This window comes from Sarcophilus harrisii, chromosome 6 (genome assembly GCF_902635505.1).
Source record: "Sarcophilus harrisii chromosome 6, mSarHar1.11, whole genome shotgun sequence".
Lineage (NCBI taxonomy): Eukaryota > Metazoa > Chordata > Mammalia > Dasyuromorphia > Dasyuridae > Sarcophilus > Sarcophilus harrisii.
Window position 1 is genome coordinate 213,914,716 of NC_045431.1, and position 21,816 is coordinate 213,936,531.

A 21,816-nucleotide genomic window follows, 5' to 3' on the forward strand; every position below is an offset into this window, starting at 1 on the left:
ACCAGGCCAGTTGAGACGAATATTGATACAAAAGTGAGGCAATGCTAAATTGAAATGACATCTTGCTGATTCTATTTTACCACTTTCATTTAAAAAATTTCTAACTATTGCATTTTTCTCTTCCTTCTCCATGAGTCTCTTGTTTATCCCCATTTAGCAAATCACTGGGGTATTCATACATGGTTAAATAAATTCATATTTTTGTGTGTGTGTTTCTTAGTTGCACAGACACATAACCAGTGTCAATTGGAATTAAAAGAAGAAAACAAGCCCGTACTATAAACACCCACTCCCTTCCCTAACAATTTGTACTGGTTAGAACTGAGCTTTCTAATATTAGGAATAATAGTGTGAGGATAATTTCTCATCATCGAAAACAAGCAAGAAAGGATCATGAAATAATGGGTGACTCATTGCCAAAGGAACAGTTGAGTCATCTAGAGCAGCCCCCTAGGTTGATCAAATGGGGGAAACTTCTAACACAGGATACTTGTACTGTGTGACTCCTATCTTTCCTCACTTGATTGTCTGTTGTATTTGCCCCTTCAGGCAATATTTTACACTGATTATAGTTCTTGCTTCACAAAACACTCTACTGAGTTTCTGATCTCTGTTTTGAAGCCCAATTTTTCAGCCCTTTTTGGTCCAAGAACTCTTACTTTGTCCAACCTAAGGCCATTGCCCCATCATCTCTGATGGTTTTATGGTGTAGCAGAATAAGAATTTTCTTTGGAGAGAGAAGAAATGGATTCAAGTGCAAGCTTTGCCACTAGCTGGTTGGTTAGCTTGGGAAAATCATTTAACTACTAGGAACTGCTCTATGGATCATTGGTTTTGCTCAGTAACCAATGTGGTTCTGATATCAGATGACCAGGGCTGGAATCCCAATGCTCCCATTTACTGGTTGTGTGACCTTGGGCAAGGTATGTAACCTCTGCCTCAGTTTCCTCATCTGTAAAGTAAGGATAATCATAACAACGTCTACTTCCCAGAGTGGTTATAAGGATAAAATGATATGGTATTTGTTAAGAACTTTGTAAATTACACTGTAAACTCTCTTCAATTCAACAAAAACCAAAAGTCATTATTTTTCTTCAAGAAAACTATAAAATGAGAAGGTTAGAGTAAATTACTTTCAAGGTCACATGCAGCTCTAAGTCCGTGGTTCTATGAAACAATTGTTGGCAAGAAAATATATATCATGACTTTATGATTTTATTAGTCTGGGAACCCTCTCCACCAAAGTGGACCACAATCCTTTTAAATCTTAGTGCTCAGGTCTCAAGGATTTGCCTGAATTTCACAGAACTGAGTGATTTGCTCATGGCCTCACAATTAGGAGGTTTCAGAGTGGATTAGACCTTCCTAATTTCAGGATTATATCCCCTACCAATCTATTCCTTACCTGGGATTCTATCCCCTCCCCCAAGTTGCTTCTTTCTAAAGTATGGATGATAACTATACTTACACTATTTAGCCTCCAAGGTTATTGTGAGGATCAAGTGATATAAAGCATGTAAAACACTTTGTAAACTGCAAGCTATTTTTATTCAGGCTTCCCACAGACAAAAGAATTCATGCAACAAATGCATACACTTATAGGGCAAATGATTTGTAATTTTTACCCTCATATATTCTATTTATTGCTTATTAGAAATGTAAGATTGCAGTAATATATAGCAATGTCCTAGAAACAGTCTATTTTAAATCTCTAACAAAATGATAAATTTAATCAATGGTCCACAGTCCTGCTGAATTTCTCCCTGATCTCCAATGAATTAATACAATCTCTCAAAGATCACAGCCAAATAGAAAACAAAAATTGCTATGAGTTTTCTGTCAGGGGGTGAGTGCTGAGGAGAAGAGGGAGAATTTGGGATTGTAGCCAAGCATCCTTGACAGTGATTGCTGTGGTAAGCCCAAACCAAGATTGGCATATCAAATAGCTTTTGACAGTGGTAAGGGATATCTAGTCATCCACCCCCTGAATCCGATTGACAAGTAAAACAAATATGGAAAACAGAATATAATCCATTCCAGAATACTCATGTGAATCCTTTTTAAAAAATCAATTGGATATTCTTTGATATTCAAATAGAACTGTGATTTCAGTTACATGGATATTGCTTTTTCTCTTGATGCAGACTCAGATTGCAACCTATTCTTGCCTTCCCATCCTGTATGACTCTCATCTGTGTTCTCCCATCAGGGCACCATATGGGACCCATCCAACATATTGAGAAATTTCTTTATTCCCTCTTGATATTTTAAAGATACCAGTGGAGCACATGAGTTGTCCATTGGTTTTCCTTTACTTTCACATTGAACAGACCATCTTATTTTGACTTTTTATTCTGTTGATTTTATCTTTTGTTGTGGTTCTCCTTCAGAGTTCCCATATTTGAATTCTAGGTCTTCACATAAATATTCAAGCCAATCTCAAAAGCAAGAAACATGGATTATAGTTCTAGTTCCAGCTAGCTATGTGAATTTAAGTAAACCACTTCATCTCTCTGGGCCTCAGTTTTTTCATCCATAAAATAATTGAGGAAGGTGGATGAGATTATTTCCAATGTACCTTTCTAGCTTTGTTAATTATATTCTTCAGTGAATTGTCTCTTTTTTGTTATTTTATCCCTGGAACCAAGCATAGAGCCTGACATAAAGCTAATTAATACATACTTGTTTATTGATTGATTGATCCATGAGCTCTGCAAGGTGACTTCCCTCCACTGTTACAAATTAGAATCCATCAGCAACTTCTAATTCTGTGTGATTCTTTTTTATATTATCTGATAGATCCTCTGTGGAAGAAGTCATTGCACTAGTGCTATAATTATTGGTATAATTGTAATTATTAGGGAATCATGCAATACTTGCTTTATTATTTCAGTAGATTTGTGATCTCCCTAATGTATTCTGTTAGTGAAGATTGCAAACTCATCCACACTCCTTCCTCCTATGTGATTCTTGTCCATGTCATTTTGTAGTTCTTCTCCAGAGCATTTATTCTATCATCTTCTCGTCCTCTGTCTTTGTGTGTTCCACAGGGTCCTATGTAGCAGTGAAGCTATTCATCTGTTATTTATTACTATTGCTACATGACCAGTCCATTTTCCTTTTTGGTTATACATTTTCCCTTACTGATATCTCCTATTTACTTATTTCATGCAGGTTATCCTTCATGATTATATACATCTAACATAAAGCTCTTATTTATCTTTGCATCATTTAGGAACTTAATTAGTTTGAAGGTTGTGGTATCCAAGAATTCACATCCATACATCACTTCCAGGAGGATGCTGGTGTTAACAGGGCATAGCTTGGGACTGTTGAAAACATTGAACTATTTCCCAAATGAAATTTCAATGATCTAATACAGCTTCCTAAGTAGGATCTTTATTTTATGACATTTTCAATGAATAAAAAAGCACTGGCAATTTAACAAAACAAATTAGCAGAAATTGAAATGTATGATAGAAAATCAAGAAATCCAGATTACATATTAAAAAATATTTAAAATGCCAACAACACTGAAAACAGGAACAATGATCTTTTTGGCAATCTATCTTTCTTTTTGAAAATTATGTTTTTTTTTACACCACATTTATTTCTGGATATATTCCTGTCCCCCTCCCTTACCTAAAAGTCTTCTTTTATAACAAAGATTTAATATAAAAGAGATATTTTTTATTTTAGCAAAGCCAACATATCTTCTGAGACTGTGAGTATACACATTATTCTAAATTCATAGTCTCTCATCTCTTCAATGAAGGAAGGAAGGCATATTTTCTCAACTCTTCTCCAGAAACAAATTTGGTCATTATAATAAATAGCATTCAATTACATTTTGTTGTTCTTTCAGTTTCTATTGTTTCACTCATATATATTGGTTTCCTGGTTTTATTTACTTCACTTTGTATCAGTTCATATAAGACTTTCTATGCTTCTCTGAATTCTTCCTAATTAATTTTTCTTATAGTTAAGTAATATTTAATTACATTAATAAATCACAATTTGTTCATTTTCTAATTGATTATGGAATTATGTCTTAATGAAATGGTATCTAATACTCTTTAGTTATCAAGGATGTATATTATACTATGTCAAGGTATTCCCCATGGTATTATGTATCATCCCTAAAAAGAATTCCCTTCCTTTCCCAGCCAATTTCCCCAGTCCAGCCCAAAAGAAAGTAATAGTTGTGGTCCTTCTGTTAAGATAGAGCTGCAAAAAAAAAAAAAAAAGTTTTTCTGGAAGACTAAAGTTTCAAAGGAAAGGGCAAGTTTCTCTCCTATTTAATTCTTTGTGGCTCAAGAGAGAACTAGAAAAATGAAACAGTCAATATTGCAATCATAAGATCAAATATTTTGAGTTACAAAGGACCTGAGAGGTAATATAGGCCAAACCCTAAGAATGTAAAGCCTACAGAAGTTGTGACTTTGCTAATGTCAAATAGTACATAATCAAACTGAGATTTGAACCCAGGACTTCTTATTCCAAATTATCATCTTAAAACATTTTTTAAAATTATGAGCTTAAAAATCATCAACAAATATATTAATATTAAAACACAGAAAGAACAAAAAGAATTACATACGAAACCATGACTTATTTTTAGATTGTTTTTAAAGCATAGATTTAATACCATAAGAACAAAGTTGTCATGTTTATACATCCCTTCTGAACTTCGTTTTGCTTTCTTCTGTTTATTAAAATATTTTATTGATATTCTTTGTTTTCTTTCCAAATCTTGATTATTCCTTCCCTTCTTCAGAGAAGCTATTGCTATTGTTGAGCTGTTTCAGAGTGTCCAACTCTTCATGACCCATTTGGGGTTTTTATGGCAGAGATTCTCAGAGCAGTTTACCATTCCTGTCTCCAGATCATTTTACAAAGGAGGAAATGGAGGCAAAAAGTTAAGCGACTTGCCCAGGATCACACAACTAGTAAATGTCTGAAGCTAACTTTAAACTCATAAAGACGAGTCTTCCTGACTCGACGTCCAGTGCTTTATCCACTGCACCATCTAGCTGCTCTTATTTGAAGTGAATAAGTTTAATTAAGGAGAAAAAAATCAATACATTGTCCATTTCTGAAAATCCATGTTTCATTCTGCACTTCTAATCTATCCTCTCCAAGATTCATCATTAGTGATCAGAAATCATGATGGATTATTGTACTGGTCAGATTTTTGTGATGTCTTTCAAAGTCATTTTCTATTACTTTTTTGTCCTTATATAAGTTCTGGTTCTTCTCATTTTATTCTGTATCTCTTAATAATACTTTTCCCAAGTTCCTTTGAATTTGCCATATTAATAATAAAATAGAATCTGATTTAATTTATTATAAACATTCATCTATTCCTTGACCAAGGGTCACCCATTCTCTTTTTAGTTGTTTTTTTTTCCTACATTGAAAAGAATTGCTTTGCATCATTTCTCCTTTTCAGAGTAGAAGCCAGCAGGCAAGAGGGTCAGTGATAGGGAAATATTATTGCATTTTTAAATACAGTTTACAGTTTAGAAATAATTTTTATTGTTGTTCTAAGTTGTAGAAATTTGACTTTAGTTTTCTGGATTCCTATGGTGAAAAATTGTGGTATGATAAACAGTTCAGCTCAAGGCATCCTATGGATATTCTTATAGGGTTGAGAAAGAAAAGAAGAAATTCTGATGGAGCTAGAGTGAGAGAAGCTATTAAGGCTTCAAAGGCATCATGTACATGACACTGTTTATATTATTTTATAGATGTTTATAGATTTGTAGCTGGAAGAAATCTTTGAAAGCATTGGATCCAATTCCTTCATCTTACAGATGAGGAAAATGAGGCCCCAATAAATTAAGAAAATTGTCCGAAGCATCTAAGTCCATTGCTTCTTCTACTGTCACTTCCATTGAAGATATATGATATATTGATGGGCAGTGAGGAAATGAATAATCTGTTAGGAAAAGAGATGGAGAATGTCATAAAAGAAACATTGAATGGAAAAAGAGGATCAGCTAGTAGTATGATGAGAAGATAGGATGATCAACTGAAGCCCATGTGCTTCACTGATTTCCTTATGGTGAAGATAGAATGATAATAAGAGAACTTTAAGAAGGCCCCTCCCCCATTGGGTGGACTTCCTATGGCAACCTTATGGGAGGAAATGAGAAGAATCACACAGAGGATGAACAGAGGGAGGAATTGCAAACTGTATCCTTGGAGTCATCATCCATATCAGTGAGTAGGAAATAACCCGACAGATTTTCCGAAGATGTTAGAAACATGATGCTCTGGGATGGACAATCCTATGTGAAGTAGATTCTTGAAGAGTTCTCTGATTCATTAAAAATAACAACTAACATTTATATAAAGTTTATTGTGTGCCAGACACTCTAAATGCTGTATAATTATCATCTCATTTGATTCTTGTAACAATCTAGGAAGTAGGTGCTGTTTTACAGATGAGGAAACTGAGACCCAGAAAAGTTAGTAACTTGTGGAGAGTCACGGAGCTAATAAATGCCTGAGCCATATTTAAAGTCAGATCTTTCTGATTCCAGACCCAGAGCTTTATCCACTGTATCACCTAGACATTTGGATCCCTATTTGGAGAGAGGTGTGAAACAAAGCCATCTCAGAAACCTTTCTCAATGACAAGACTCAAATAGTTCTATATATTCTCTCACCCATAATTCCCTTGATCGTCTGAATGAAGAAAGCTACTGTCAGTTTAAAAAAAAAGAAAGTGTTTCTTAATAATAATTCTCCCAGAAGATTAAGTATTCTTTTCTCTTTCAACTTACATATGCTACCCAGAAGTCTCTGAGTTTCCTGCAAAGTCCATTGAGAATTCCAGATGTTTTGGAAATAATGTTCAAATGCCATAGCTTTATCTAACAATAACAGATGCTTCCTCAGAACTGTCTCTGTAGTATGGCAACTTGGAGCTACTGCTAGGTTGGACCAGGAGGACAGGCAGTGACTAAGGGAGGCAGCTGGTAGAGTTACAAGGAGGTGGTTTAAGCAACTGGTGCTCAAAAGTATCTGACGCTTATTTATATGCGATTAACCAGAAAATTATCTTACTGTTAATGGAGCAAATGGCGTAGGGGATCACTCTCTACTTTTACACAAAGCCTTTAGATTATGCTTTGTTCTTCAGCATGGAAAGAATTCTGAATCTGTTATTGGAGGACCTGAAGTGCCTGTAACACCTATAGTGCTAGGCTTATCATAGACTCTCAATAAATTCCCCTTGAATAAAATAGAATCTGATTTAATTTATTATAAGTAGTTATGGATATCCCTGTACTTCCAACTTCCTCCCTCCTTTTCCCTCTCCCTCCCTCCTCTCTTTCCAGACAGAGACAGAAACAGAGAAACAAAGAGATACAGAGACAGACAGACAGAGACTGAGAAAAGGAGGAGATGAGAGAGATAGAGAGAGAAAGAGAGAGAGAGAAGGAAGACAGAGACAGAGAGGAGAAGAGAGAGACAGAGACAGAGACATACAGAGAGAAACAGAGAGAGAGGAGAGGAGACAGAGACAGACAGACAGAGAGAAAGAGAAGAGATAGAGAGGGAGGGAGAACTAGGGGATAAGGGAGGGATAGGGAACCATCTCTGAGATGGGCCTGCCAATGACATCAGAAGTATGGGACCAATGAGAGCTCACCCCTCCCTAGAAAACCAGGGGCTTCACTTTGGTCAGTGAGCTGTGTTGATGGTTGAGTGATGAAATACCAGGCCATCAATCAACCAACAAGCATTTATTAAGTGCTTACTATATACCAGATGCTGTTGTAATCATTGGAAAGTAACAGTACAAATACAATTGTCCTGACCCCATGGAGCCTGTAACCTAATGAAGATCATAGGTTTAAAGTGATGGGACCTTTGGAGCCAGTGAGTTCAAGCCCTTCCTTTTACAGAGGAGAAAAAGGAGTCAAATGAGAAAACAAGGACCCCGGTGTTGAGAAGAGACTGGAGCTTGCTGTGAGCGATGGTCAAACCTGACACAAGCTCCCAGGACCACCGCTCCCATACCCAAGGCTCAGTGGCCCCTGCCTTGAGCAGTCAAGACAAAATGGTTGTCTTATCTCTTTGGTGAGTGAGACCCAGCAGAAGCTTAGCCCCGAGCCCCTCTCCTTGGCTTGTCCCTGTTCTTGGATATCTGCCTTCCCATGTCTCAGGTCAGGCCTGTGGTACACATTAAGGCCTGTGATGTTCACCATCACTGACCTGTCTGACTTTTGTGAAAGGCTCTAGAGTCCAAGACTGCCGAGACGGACCCGGGGAGCAACAATATCCTGGCCCAACTGATGCCTCACTCTGGCTTCGATTTCAAAGGAGGAAATGTCAGGAGTGGGCTGGAGAAGTGACTCCCCGACTCAGAGTTCTGGTGCCTTTGAAAAGGGCCATCGGCTGCTACAGAGAGACCTTTTTCATTGTCTCCTTTCTCAGGGCATCCATCAGGCCTTGCTTCCTGGTAAAGCGCTTAGCTATTATCAGTTGATGAATAATTCTGCTTCCCTAAACTCTCCTGGGTTTTTTCATTTGCAATTATTCTCTCCTTCTTCCTCTCTCCCCTCTCTTTTTCTCTTTCCCTCTCTTTGCTTTCTTCCCCTTCTCCCTCCCTTTCCCTCTTTTCCCTCCCTCTCTCTCTCTCTTTCTTTCCCTCCTCTCTTTCTCTACCATTTTTCTTTATAAAATGTGATTGATAGTGTCATTGCTTAATCTAATATCATTTCTAATTATCTTGTCAAATCTAATTTTTCCCAACCCAAGCATCATCTTCTCAATCTTTTAAGCCCCCTCAGCAAATGACCTCACATTTATTTTATTTATGATATGTATGTGTATGTACAGTCCCCTCCATTAGAATGTTAGTTTTTGGAGAACAAAAGTCTGTCTCATTTCTGCATTGCTACCTCCAGAGCCTAGAACCTAGTGGGGCACTTAATAAGTGGTTGTTGATTAAGTTCATTCCCTGCTCTCAGGTGAGAGTATTTACATTGATGATTAGGTTGTAACTTCGAGGACTACTTGAAGAATCTTGGGTACAAGATAATTTGAGTGTTCGAGGAGTAGAACTGGGTTCTAATTTTGGTGATATAATATTTCCCATTTAGATAGTGCTTTCAAATTTACAGAATGTTTTCTTTCATATATCTTTGGAAGGTAGGAAATAAAAGCATTATTTATCTTCATTTTAACATATAAAAAACTGAGGATTATAGGGTTAATAAGACTATTGATTCAGTGCTAGAAAGAAATTCAGAGGATAGTCTAAGCTTCTGTTTTATGAAATGAAAAAACTAATTTGGAAAGTGAGTTGTCTACAATTATACCATGAGTACATGGCAGGACCTGGGTTTTAATTCAATTCAATTCTGAATTGGTAACAGACATTTATTAAGTAGCAAGGACCTCTAAAAGTTGCAATTCATTTCTAAACAAATGAGGGGGCTGGAAAGGTGAACTTTAGGTTCTTCTGAATTCTAAATGCAGGATTTTAGGAGTGATTAAAAACACTTTATATTATATTTATATAACATAAATATACATATATATTATATTATATATATTCTATACTTATATATTTCTTTTTATATTATAGATACATAGATACAAATATATTATAGATACATAGATACACACATATATATAAATAATAGATGTTCAAAGGAGGATGAAATGACATCTAGCTGGAGTAATCAAGGAAGGCTTTGTGAGAGAAGAATGGATGTTTGCTAAATAAAGTAAATATTATGAAAAAATATGAAAAGAGAAAAGCACAAAGCATACTTGAGGGGCATTGAGTGGAACATCTTGGTTAGAATTCAGAAAACCCAAGAGAGAAGTCAAGTCATGAGTGCAGCTGTTTGATGGTTTTTGCCTTTGCATCCCCAATTCCTAGTATAGAGCCTTGCATCTAACAGAAATACATTGAATTGGAAGAGAAATCAGAAATCATTTAGACCAACTTTTCTCTAATATAGAAATTCCCTCTATAATATCCCCACCAAGTGATTATCCATCCCTGTTTAAACACTTATACTGATGGGCAGCCATCATTGGGTAGCTCTCTTCAGAATTGTAACCAGGGATTCAGAAGAGGGACAGCAGGGATGGATAAAAGATAGTTTGGATGGACGAGGGTGGGTGTGTAGGGGGGGATGCAGAAAACAGTATAAACCAGAGGCAGGAGGGCAAAAGCACCCTTTCCCTTTTACTTATCTTTCTCTTTTTTCTTCTCTTCCCTTCCCTTCCTTCCTTCTTCTCTTCCTTTTCTTTACCTTCTTTTCTTTCCTCTCCCCTCCCATCCTCTTCTTTCTGTTCCCTTCCTTTCCCCTTCCTCCTTTCTTTCCTTTTAAAACAATTAAGTGTTTTGTTATACAAAGACTAGCAAACATTTTTCATGTACAAAGAGCAGAAAAAGGAGATTTCTATATAAGGCTGCAAGAACAGCCTCACAGGAGGCAGCAGTATTAAGAGGAGTTTCCCTACCTCAGTGTCCCAAACATGCTCCTCCAGGAGAGGATTCCTATAGTAACAGGGCCAGAACAGAGAGCAGAGTATTAAAGAGAGAGTATTGTAGTGTAAATAGGTTGGAGCAATGTGTCTCTGGGAAAGAAGCATCTTTCCCAGAGGTTGGTACCCTGGGGCAAAGCCTCTGTGCCCTAGATTGTGTTCTGGCTTAAGGAAGATAAAGTTGGAAAGGTAAGCTGGGGCCAGAGTAGTTAGGATTTTACATATAGGAAATAAGAAGCCACTGGACAATTGAGCTAACATTTTCAGATATAAGCACTTCCCATCTTTTGTAAATCAAGCTTCACATGACTTAGGATAGCATGGGCAGGTCCTTAAGGGAGAGCTGCAGAAGTATTCAGAAATGAAAGCCATGAAGTAGGATAAGGAAGTCGAAGATGCTAAAGATAGACTGAGATAGCAGGGAGCTGGATGGCATTATTAATCAAGTGGACACTCGATGTCCATCACAGATAGGGCTGGCTGGTCAGAGAGGAGACTGGATGGCAGCCACTGCTGGAAAGGGGGTGGGCTGGAGGGAGGAAGCCAGCGATCAGCTTTCCCTCCAACTGATGAGGGGATTAAGATACTTGGAGGAGTCAATTCAGGTTTAGAAAAAGGATGTCCTATATGGAAGCTCATTTTCCCAGTCAGGTGGATTTAAGGCTTTGGAGACCATCTTCCATTTTCTTCCTTCTCTTTTCTTTTTCTTCTTTCTTCCTTTCTTTCCATCCCTTTTTTCTTTCTCTTTCCCTTTCCTTCTGTCCACTTCTCTTTTTCCTCTCTTCTTCCTTTCCTTCTCTTTTCCTTCTTTTTTTCTTTCTTATTCTTCTATTTTCCCTCCCTTCCTTTCCCCTCCTCCTTTTCTTCTTTTCCTTATAAATATTAAGTATTTTGCTATTACTGAACTTGACAAATATTAACAAACAAGAATTTCTATATTCAAAGAGTAGAAAAAAAGATTTATATATGACGCTGCAACTCCCATTTTGTATTATACATATTTTTTTTGGAAAAGCATGTTCTGAACTTGTCTTGCTAGCTAACGGGTAGTCACAATTTAGTGACTTGAGGCAGAGATTCAAATTGCTTTCCAGAATGATTAGATAGTTGAACCAATATTAATGTACATTAGTATGTTTGTCCTCCCACCTACTCTCCCTAACCACTGTAATTTTACTTTTGTTTGTTGTTGTAATTTTGTTTTTTTGTTGTGATATGGAACCTTGGAGTTGTCAACTTGTTTCTCTTAGTATTTGTGATTGGGAACATTTTGTATATGGCTTTTGCTAGTTTTGTTTTGTTTTGCTTTGTTTTTCTTTTTTCTTTTTTGCTGAGGCAATTGGGGTTAAGTGACTTGCCCAGGATCACACAGCTAGGAAGTGTTAAGTGTCTGAGACCATATTTGAACTCAGGTCCTCCTGACTTCAGGGCTGGTGTTCTATCCACTGCGCCACCCAGCTGTCCCTTCTTTTCTTTTTAAATGATCTTTTTATAATTTTTGATCATTTACCAGTTGGGGGGGATGGTTCTTATTTTTATAACTTTGAATCAGTTATATCTCTGATATCAGACTTTTATCAGAGAACTTGCTATGATGATTTTTCCTAATTATTTCCCTCCTAATTTTAGCTATGATGATTTGGTTTGTGTAAAAGCTTTTTAGTTTTATGTAATTAAAGCTGTCCATTTTATTACTTGTTATAAACATCCTTCCTCCCTCCATAATAGTCAAAGTCACGTATTTTCCTATTCATTCTTTTATATCAGTGTGATATATCTATCTGGAGCTTATTGGGCTACATAGTGTAAGATGCTGGTGTAAATCTAATTCCTATCTGACTTTTCCTAGTAGTTACTTCCAAATAGTAAATTTTTACCCTCATTAGTTGAGGTCTTGGATCTACTAAATCTAATGGTAATCTTACTAGTATGTCTATTTATTTGTAGATCTTGGGTTCTTAAAAAGGTGCTATATAAATTTTTATTGCCTTCCCTTTTCTTTCCCCTTTATTTCATTAATAAAATTTTCTATTTTAAAATTACTTCCAAATAGTTTTGATGACTACTATTTGGCAATATAATTTGAAATCTAGTACTGCTAAGCTCATTTTCTTCCTACTTTTAAAATAATTTCCTTTGAGACTTTTTTTTGGCAAGGCAATGAGATTCTTGATCTTTTTTTTTCCTCTCCAGGAAAACTGTTATGTTTTTTTCCCCTTTCTTTATAAACTAACCCTTTGGTAGTTTGATTCTTATGGGGGAAGGAACAAGAGGAAGGGAATAAACATTAACAAAGCTTCTACTATGTGGTAGGCACTGTGCTAAGCACTTTAAAAATATCTCACTTGAGCAAATGGATTACAAATGTTATCTTATTATGGAGCTGAATAAGTATTAATTTTAGTAGTAGTATTATTTTTATTATATGACATGGTCAAATATCTCTCCAATTATTTAGGTCTGGCTTTGTTTCCATGAAGAGTGTTTTATAGTTGTCTTTATATCTTTATAGGACAGCTAGGTTGTATGGTGGATAAAGTAGATAGAGCACTGGGGCCTGGAGTTAGAAAGATTCATCTTTCTGATCTCAAATCTGGCCTTTGACACTTCCTAGATATAACTGTAGGTAAGTTATTTCGCCCTGTTTGCCTCAGTTTCCTCACCTACAAAATAAACTGGAAAAGGAAATATAAAACCACTTCAGTATCTTTGCCAAGAAAGCCCCAAATAGAATCATGAAGAGTTTGCCACAAATGGATAATAATATTTTATGTAGTTCCTTCATGTTTCTTGTTAGGTAGTTTACCAAATAGAATTTGATAGAATTCACTTGTACATACATTTATTTGATCCTGGAATGGCTTTTCTGTGGCAGTTCATCTAGAGTTTATTTAATTTTCCTTTTCATGAGGTCAGGATATAAATTGTCTATTTTTTGATTCTGTTCGTTTGAGAAGTTTATATTTTTGTAAAAATCCATCACTTTTGCTTAAACTATCAATTTTGTTGACATACAAGTCCATAAAATGGTATCTACTAATTTATTTTATTTACTCTTCAGTTGTGAATCTTCCTTTTTCATTACTAAAGTGGACAAATTTGGTTTTCTTCTCTCTTTTTAAATCAGTTTAGTTAAAAGTTAATCTATTTTATCAGATTCTTTTCCTATTCACCCAAATCTTCTTGTTAAATTTATTACTTCATAAAGATGAGGTTGATTTAGTCAAGCTATCAAATCATACTATTCTACTTAAAGTAAGTGACAAGATGCTGAGAACAACCAGAAGTATGAACTAGGTGCAAACAACATCTGGACATTTATCAGTCATAGGCTTTATACCAAATGTAAAACAATCTTAATTAATTTGGAAGTCCTTGAGAAGCATTGGATGAATGAGATGATGTCACATAAGTATATTCAGATTGGTTGAGAACTTTGTCATGCCTTATGGGATTGTATAAAACTGTTACTGTAATTTTGAATTAATGATCAATGGTACCTGTGTGAGGTGGAAGCCATCTAATTAATCCCTTGAGAAAAAAAGCCCCATGGAACTATAATTAGGATCACACAAGACTTGGCAGCAGTTACCAAAAAGAAGAGAAAAATCTTAAAATATAAAATTACAAAAGAGAAAGACTTTCAACCAAGAATAACATGATCACTCATGACTGAATACAGAGAAGAAATGGGCCTTTAATGGAATAGAGGATTTTTAAGTATTATTGATGAAAAGATCAGCGTTGAGGAGAAAGTCTAAATTGGAAATGAAAGAATCAAGAGACACATAGAAAAGTAAATACACCGGACCATTTAAAAGGGAATAAAAATGACAAAGTGCTTATATTCTAATGGAGGAGACAAAGGTCCCCTCAAAATCTTAAGGTTTTCAAAGATCACAGAGAGAATTAAGATGAAGAGATGTACAGGGGATAATTTTGTTTAATGATCCTGGAAGAGGAAAAATAAGAGAAGGAAAACAATATATTAAGGAAAAATTAGAGAAAAAGGGATACAACTTATCGATCTTTGTTTTCAGAGAATCTAATAAATTTCTCTACTTGGCCCATTTTCTAGGTTAGTTGTTTTGATATGAAATACCTTATGTCTTCTAATTTTTCAAACTTTTAATTTTATCCTGATATTTCCTATTGTCTCAGAAAGATATAAGTACTATTATAATTTTCAGGGAGTTCATTATTTGAATAAGCTTTTTTTCATCTTTTGTTCTATGCTATTTTACCATTTTTTTTCTTTAGAGCTCTTAATTCATTTAAATTCCAGTTTTTACCTTTATTGCTTCATTTTTTTCTAGTACTATTTCTAGCAGTCTTTATGGCCAACACATTTTTCCCTTTGGGATTCTGCTTGTAGTTATGGTCTGATTATTCTTTTCTGGGTTTAACTGTTGGGCATTTTTGAAGCATCACATTTTATCCTGGAGATGAATATCTTCTCCTCTTGACCTAAATCTTCAACTTCAATTGTAGATTTGGATTTTATGTATCAGAATCAGGTGTCTCCTTCCTCTTCAGAAATTTTGATAATATGGTAAAGCCATGACTGCTTCTGACATCAGTTTTCTGTGTTCCTATGTGTTAATAAGTTTCAGGATCCGTAGCTGTAACTCTGTGGTCTGCCTTCTTTGGCCAGGTTGTCTCCATCCCATACCTGTTTCGGGCTTTCCCAGTCTAGTCTCCAGTGTCAGTCTTTAACCTATTTACCTGAGTTCATAAGAGTTTTACTAGTGGGATCCCTTATTTGGAGCTCTTAGTTTATGGTCATCTTTTTATATAGTTCTGGAATGGATGAGGGAAATTTAGCCATTTTTTATTTCTTGATCATATTTGTTCTGGTGCCTTCAAAGCATTACTGGAGTATGAAGAAGAGATGGGGTTCCCTCTTTCATACCACTATCTTAAACATAAATGTAAGCTTATTTTTCAGGAGCTCTTCTATTTTTGTTTTTGTTTTTAATGAAAGAAGGTACAGTAGGGAAGCTAGAAAATCTCACCTGGTTTGTTTATTCTAGATTTCCTTTAGCTTTCTAAGAAGCTATCCACAGGGCTGCTGGGTCACTTACATTTCTTTCATGCATCATTCATGGAGCTTCAGGAATTTAATGTATGTATGTCTCCCCACAGAAAGGTAGGCTATTCTGCAAGAATAGTTTACAAGGATCTACAAGCAGCATCCAAATAAAGTATCATCCTATTTCTTTCGATTTATTGCATAGCAACCTAATATTTAAAAAATCTACTTGGTACTAAATTTCTTAATCTCCTGTTGTCAGGAAGCTGCTGATTTGATTAACTCACCATAAAAGATGCTTACATTCGACCTGGTTAGTAATCTCTCATATTTAAGTGTTTTATGGTTTTAAAAGATGCCCTAGTAATTTGGGTGGTACAAGAGTTGTTACTCTAATTTTATACCTTCAATTCGATGTTTTTCCATTTATTTTTCACTCTCTTCCTGTATGACTACCTTCGCATAAAAACCATTGACCCTAAAAGTATATTGATTCTTGATTGAGTTTGGAGTTTCTTACCTTGTAAAAAACATCGAAAGGTTCTAATAAAGGTCTCATTTTTAAAATATATAGAGAATTGACTCAAATTTATAAGAATACAAATAATATAAGCCATTCTCCAATTGATAAATGGTCAAAGCATATGAACAATTTTCAGATAAAGAAATTAAAACAATTTCTAGTCATAATGAAAAAAGTCCTCTAAATTACTATTGATTAGAGAAATGCAAATTAAGATAAACTCTAATGTATCATACACACCTCTCAGATTGGCTAAGATGCCAAGAAAAGTTAATGATGAATGTTGGAGGGGATGTTGAAAATTGGGATGCTAATACATTATTGGTGGAGTTATGAACTGATCCAACCTTCTGGAGAGCAGTATGGAACGATGCCCAAACTGTGCGTACCCTTTGATTCAGCAGTATCTCTACTGGACCTGTATCCCAAAGAGATTATAAAAGGGAAAAGCACCCACATGTGCAAAAATATTTGTGAAAGCTCTTTTTGTAGAGGCAAGGAACCGGAAACTGAGTGGATGCCCATCAGTTGGGGAATGGCTGAATAAGTTATGGAATATACGTGTTACAGAACAGTATTGTTCTATAAGAAATGATCAGCAGGATGATTTCAGAAAGGCTTGGAGAGACCTATATGACCTGAGGCTAGATGAAATGAGCAGAAGCAGGCAATCATTATACACGGGAACAGCAAGATTTCAATAATGAGACTAGTTAGACAAATTCTAATGGTTTTGTGATGGAGAGAGCCATCTACATCCAGAGAGAAGACTGTGGGAACTGAGTGTGTTTCACAACATAGCATTTTCACTTTTTTGTTGTTTGCTTGCTTTTTGTTTTCTTTATCAAATTTTTCCTTTTTCATCTGTTTTTCGTCGTGCAGCATGATAATTGTGGAAATACATATAGAAGAATTGTACATGTTTAACATATATTGGATTACTTGCTACCCTAAAGGATGGGGTTGAGAGAAGGGAGGGAGAAAAAATTTGGAACACAAGGCTTTGCAAAAGTTTTGTTGAAAATTGTCTACGCATGTTTTGAAAATAAAAAGCTTTAAAAAATTAAAGTTACAAAAAGGTTGAAGACATTCCCAGAGACCAAGGTAATATAGAAAAGGGTGTGCCTTTCAGATATTGGAAGGAAATTCTTTGTAATTCTGTTTTTGCTATAGCTTCTCAGTAAATATGGGCCGGCTGGGTGAATGCTAGACCTGGAGTAAGTAAGATTCATCTTTCTGAGTTCAAATAGTCACTTAACCCTGTTTGCTCCCATTCTTTATGTATAAAATGAGCTGGAGAAGGAAATAGCAAATCACTTCAGTATCTTTGCACAAGAAAATCTCAAATGGGGTCACAGAGTTAGATATGACTAAAACTGATTGAACACCCAGTAAATATTCCATTTGCAAAATCTAATTAAAGTTAATTGGTTAAATAATACTGGGAAATTAGTCACTTGTAGGTATCTAATATAAGCGAGACATTGATTCTAACTACTGATTGATGGGGCAGAATTCACTTGAATGGGGTCTCTAGCTGATATCATTAGAGAGACAATATCAATGTTCTTCAGGGATACCTCTAGAGCCTTGAGGGAAGAAGAGACACTTCTATTAAAAGATCAATCACTGGAGAAGGAAATGGCAAACTACTCCAGTATTTTTTGCCAAGAAAATCCTATGGACAATAGTAAAATGATAAAAGAGATGATCCTGGAAGATGAGCCCCTCATCTCAGAAGGTGTCTAATATACTACTGGAGAAGAGCAGAAGACAACTACAAGTAGATCCAGTACTAAAGAATCAGCTAAGGAAGCCTCTTGATCAGGGTAAAAAAAAAAAGAAGAATGTAAAAGTTAGCTTGAAGTTTAACATGAAAAAAAAACCCTAATATCATGGCAATTGGTCCCATTACTTCCTGTAAAATAGAAGGAGAAGACATGGAAGCAGTTTCAGATTTTATATTCTTGGATTCAAAGATCATTGCAGATGGCTACTCCAGCTATGAAATTAAAAGATGCTTGCTCCTTCAAAGGAAAACTATGGCAAATCTGGAGAGCATATTAAAAAGCAGAGACTTTACCTTGCTGATAAAGGTCTATATTGGTCAAAGCTGTGGCTTTCTTAGTAATAATATAGGGAAAGTTGAGCCCTATAGAACTGATGCTTTGGATTATGTGCTAGAAGACTTTTGAGAGTCCTTTAGATGGCAAGGAGATCATATCAGCCGATACTTAAATGAATTCAGGCTATTCACTGGAAGGTCAAATACTGAGGCTGAAAAATGTTTTGGTCATAAAATGAGATGACAGGACTCGTTAGAAAAGATTGATACTGGGAAAGCTTGAAGGCAAAAAGATGAAGGGGACAACAGAGTATGAGACAGAAGCATTGAAAATGAGATTGGACAGTTTTCAGGAGATAGTGGAAGATAGAAGGGCCTGCCATGCTATGGTACATGTAATTGTGAAGAGTCAGATACAACTGAAGAACAACACGAATAACAATAATAAAGGCCACATTAAAAGAAGTATAATGTCTAGGAACTGAAAATTCTATTATACTCTGCCTTGATCCAGACTACATTGAGAGTATTGTGTTCCGTTTTTAGTGACACATTTTAAAATTGACAATGACAAGTTGGGAGTATATCCAGAGAAGGGCAACCGGGCTCAGAGCTCAAAGCCATGCCATATGAGATATATTGAGAGAAGATGGTAGTTAACAAGGTGTGAAGCAATTTAGATCTGATTTGAGTAGTGGCAAATGGGAGAAAAGAGACAGAATTTGAAAGCTGTTTGGAAGAAATAATTAATGTTGATAAAATATCAGGGAAATATTTGAATGGGAGTCCTTGTCTTTGCATAACCATTCTACTGTTTCTGCAATGATCTGTTGCTAGATGCATTTCCCTCTGCCTGGCTAGCAATTGGGTGGCACCATAAAATTTTAAAGGTATATGAAACTGTCTCAATATACTATTTCTTTCACTCACCATTGAATTTTTGACTGTCCATAGGACAGTCTTTTGTATTTAGTATTTTGTGACAGTGTAAGAAGGAAAGATTTTCTTGTTTTACTTTAAATTGTATTCTGTCACTATTCTTTAGCTATAAGTATCATGACTAAAAATGTTGCTATTTTGCATAATGCCTTTTTTTTTGCTTTTAAAATTCAGCTACAGTAAAGGAACCTGAAAAAAATGAGCTATATACCAGAATAAGTACTATAAAGAAAGTTTATTGGAAATAGGATAATTTTGCTTAGAAGAGAGGAACATCAATTAATAGCAGTCCCAGACGAGATAGCATACACATTGTTTCTCATTTCCATAGGAGGCAGGACCAGGGGGAATGGGTCATAGGAGTTAGAGCTGAGAGAGACCTTTGAGGTCATCTAGTCCAGCACCATCTTTTTATAGATAGGTAAACTGGACACCCCACAAGTCTAGATGATTTGCCCAAGTTTTCAAATCCAAGTTCTCTGATTTCAAAGGCAGTTTTCATCATAGTACATCATACCTCCTCTTGATTATTTTAAATACTAGAATGATCTTGGTGACTGTAAGAGTTAGAAAAGAAGAAATTATATACCTTGGAATGTACTTTGTATCAGACACTTGAGCTCATCATAAGCAGCTAAAAGATAATTTATTTTCTCCTTTTAGACTTTGCACAGCTCTTCTTCATTTAAAATCCAATTCACTCTCAAGTCAAGACATCATCCTTATGATATCATTGGTCCTCTGAGGATGTTGAACAACAAAATAAATATGAGTATGAATTTTTTGCATATTAATTCTACTCTATTCAAACTATATGGTCACATACTGTGTATGGGAACCTTTGTGTGCCTAGGGAAAAGACTAAAGAGAATAGACTATTTCACTTAGCTTAATGTAATCTTTCCTTCTAGTTCTTTTTTGTTCTCTCCTTTCTAGTCAGTTTCCTCCTCCTCTTCCTCCTCCTTCTCCTCCATTTGCATTCTCTTCCTCCATCCTCCTCTTCTTCCTCTTCCTCCTCTTCCTGCTTTCTGTCTCCCTCCCCCATCTCATGGGAAGATCTGCAGGTAAATGATTAACAAAGGAGAGTGATGGAGCAAACTTTGGGATTGTATTATGGAAAAAAATCCCTGTTCCATGGAATCCTGATGATGCCTTTGAGGCAGGTTGGATAAAAAGAACACTATCTGTACTACGTTGCCATTTTCCCTTCTTTTTGAATTTCCTGAGATGCCTGGCATATAGTCAGTACTTAATAAATGCTTGTTTCCTTTCTAAGATTAGATGGCAATTGCAGAGGTTGAAACAAAGGTTGCCTAAAGATGGACCTGACTGAGGATACTGGAGAATCTGGGGCCATTTCAAGTTATGGGGAGATTATTTTTCCTGTGTGTACCAAAACTTGATTTCCAGATCTCAACTAGATTTTGGTAAACCAGGAAAAAACTTCATAGCCTTTGCTATCTTTTAATTGATGAGCCCCAGAAGAGGGAATGAATGCTTCTATCCTCATTCGTCTTTATGAGCTATGAATGTGCATGCTCAGGAACTATTTCTCTTCTCACTGAGGATTCAAGAGGGAATGAGTATGAACGAGAGAGTTTTTATTTTCTGTTGCATATTAATTCTACTCTATTCAAACTATATGGTCACATACTGTGTTTGGGAACCTTTGTGTGCCAAGGGAAAAGACTAAAGAGAGTGGACTATTTCACTGAGTGGGAGTAATGAGCTACAAACAACAGTAAATTTCCCGTAAAAATATTTTATGAATATTTCCTTTCCTAGATTAGATTGGGACACAAGGCTAGGAGAGAAAGACACATAACCAGATATCATATTTGAGACAGCGAAAGCTTCCTAATCGTATTCAAAATTTCATCTGGATGTAAAGAAAAACTCCCTAGCAATTAGAGCTATCCCAAGGTAGGATGGCGAATATTTTGTTTCCCCTCTGGTGGAGCATTTATTTAGCTTTTTTTGTTGTTGTTCAGATGTTGTTTAGACCAGATAAACCTTGAGGTCTCTCCGACCTTAAAGATTCCATTCTGGCTTCAAAGTTTAGCTTTGCTCCCTATTCCCTAAGCAAATCTCTCAACTTTTCTAGGCCTTAATCTCTTTCTTTGTAAAATGAGGGGGTTTTATGGGATATTCTTTACAATCTCTAATACCTCCAAGTCCTATAAATAGAGCTGGGTCATTGATAGGATTCGTGGTTTGCTTTCTATTAAAATGACCAACTTCCAACACCAACCTCATTCCTCTGATGATATAACTCGTGCTTCTAGAAACTCTGAAATAGTTAAAAGCTTAAAAATCATGAAATTTTAAATCTTCATGCATCTGAAGTTCCGAGGCTCTCAGAAGTATCTGGGAAGTACATAAAACGACACTATTTGTCCGGGGTTAAGGTCATGGGAAAGACATCTGTTCACATTTGTGGAACATACTGTCATAGAAAACTACTCCACATGAAGTGATGGAGTTGAAAAATCCAGCAACAAGACACACTTACATCACCCGCCAAACATGTCTATCGAAAATTACTTGAAAATCATCATCATCATCATATCCCGGGTCCCGCCAAAACATTACGATTAACTGGCCAGAACAAAGGCTCCAGGCTTTTGTTTTGGGCCATGGCCTGTTTGAAGCAAATGGAATGTGACTGTAATAAGGGGCTTAAGCTTGATCAGCCTCTTAGACCTCATTAGACTGCCATCATAGGAAAGAGCTGGG

At 35.9% G+C, this 21,816-nt stretch overlaps 1 long non-coding RNA gene across 1 annotated transcript in view; it reads left to right on the forward strand.

Annotated features, from left to right (window-relative positions):
- Positions 1 to 6,138: 6,138 nt before the first annotated feature.
- LOC116420159 overlaps positions 6,139 to 21,816 on the forward strand; it is a 133,373-nt gene continuing 117,695 nt past the window's right edge. Inside the window, exon 1 of the long non-coding RNA XR_004230435.1 lies at positions 6,139 to 6,225. This is a non-coding gene — a long non-coding RNA (uncharacterized LOC116420159). The remainder of the gene's footprint in view (positions 6,226 to 21,816) is intronic.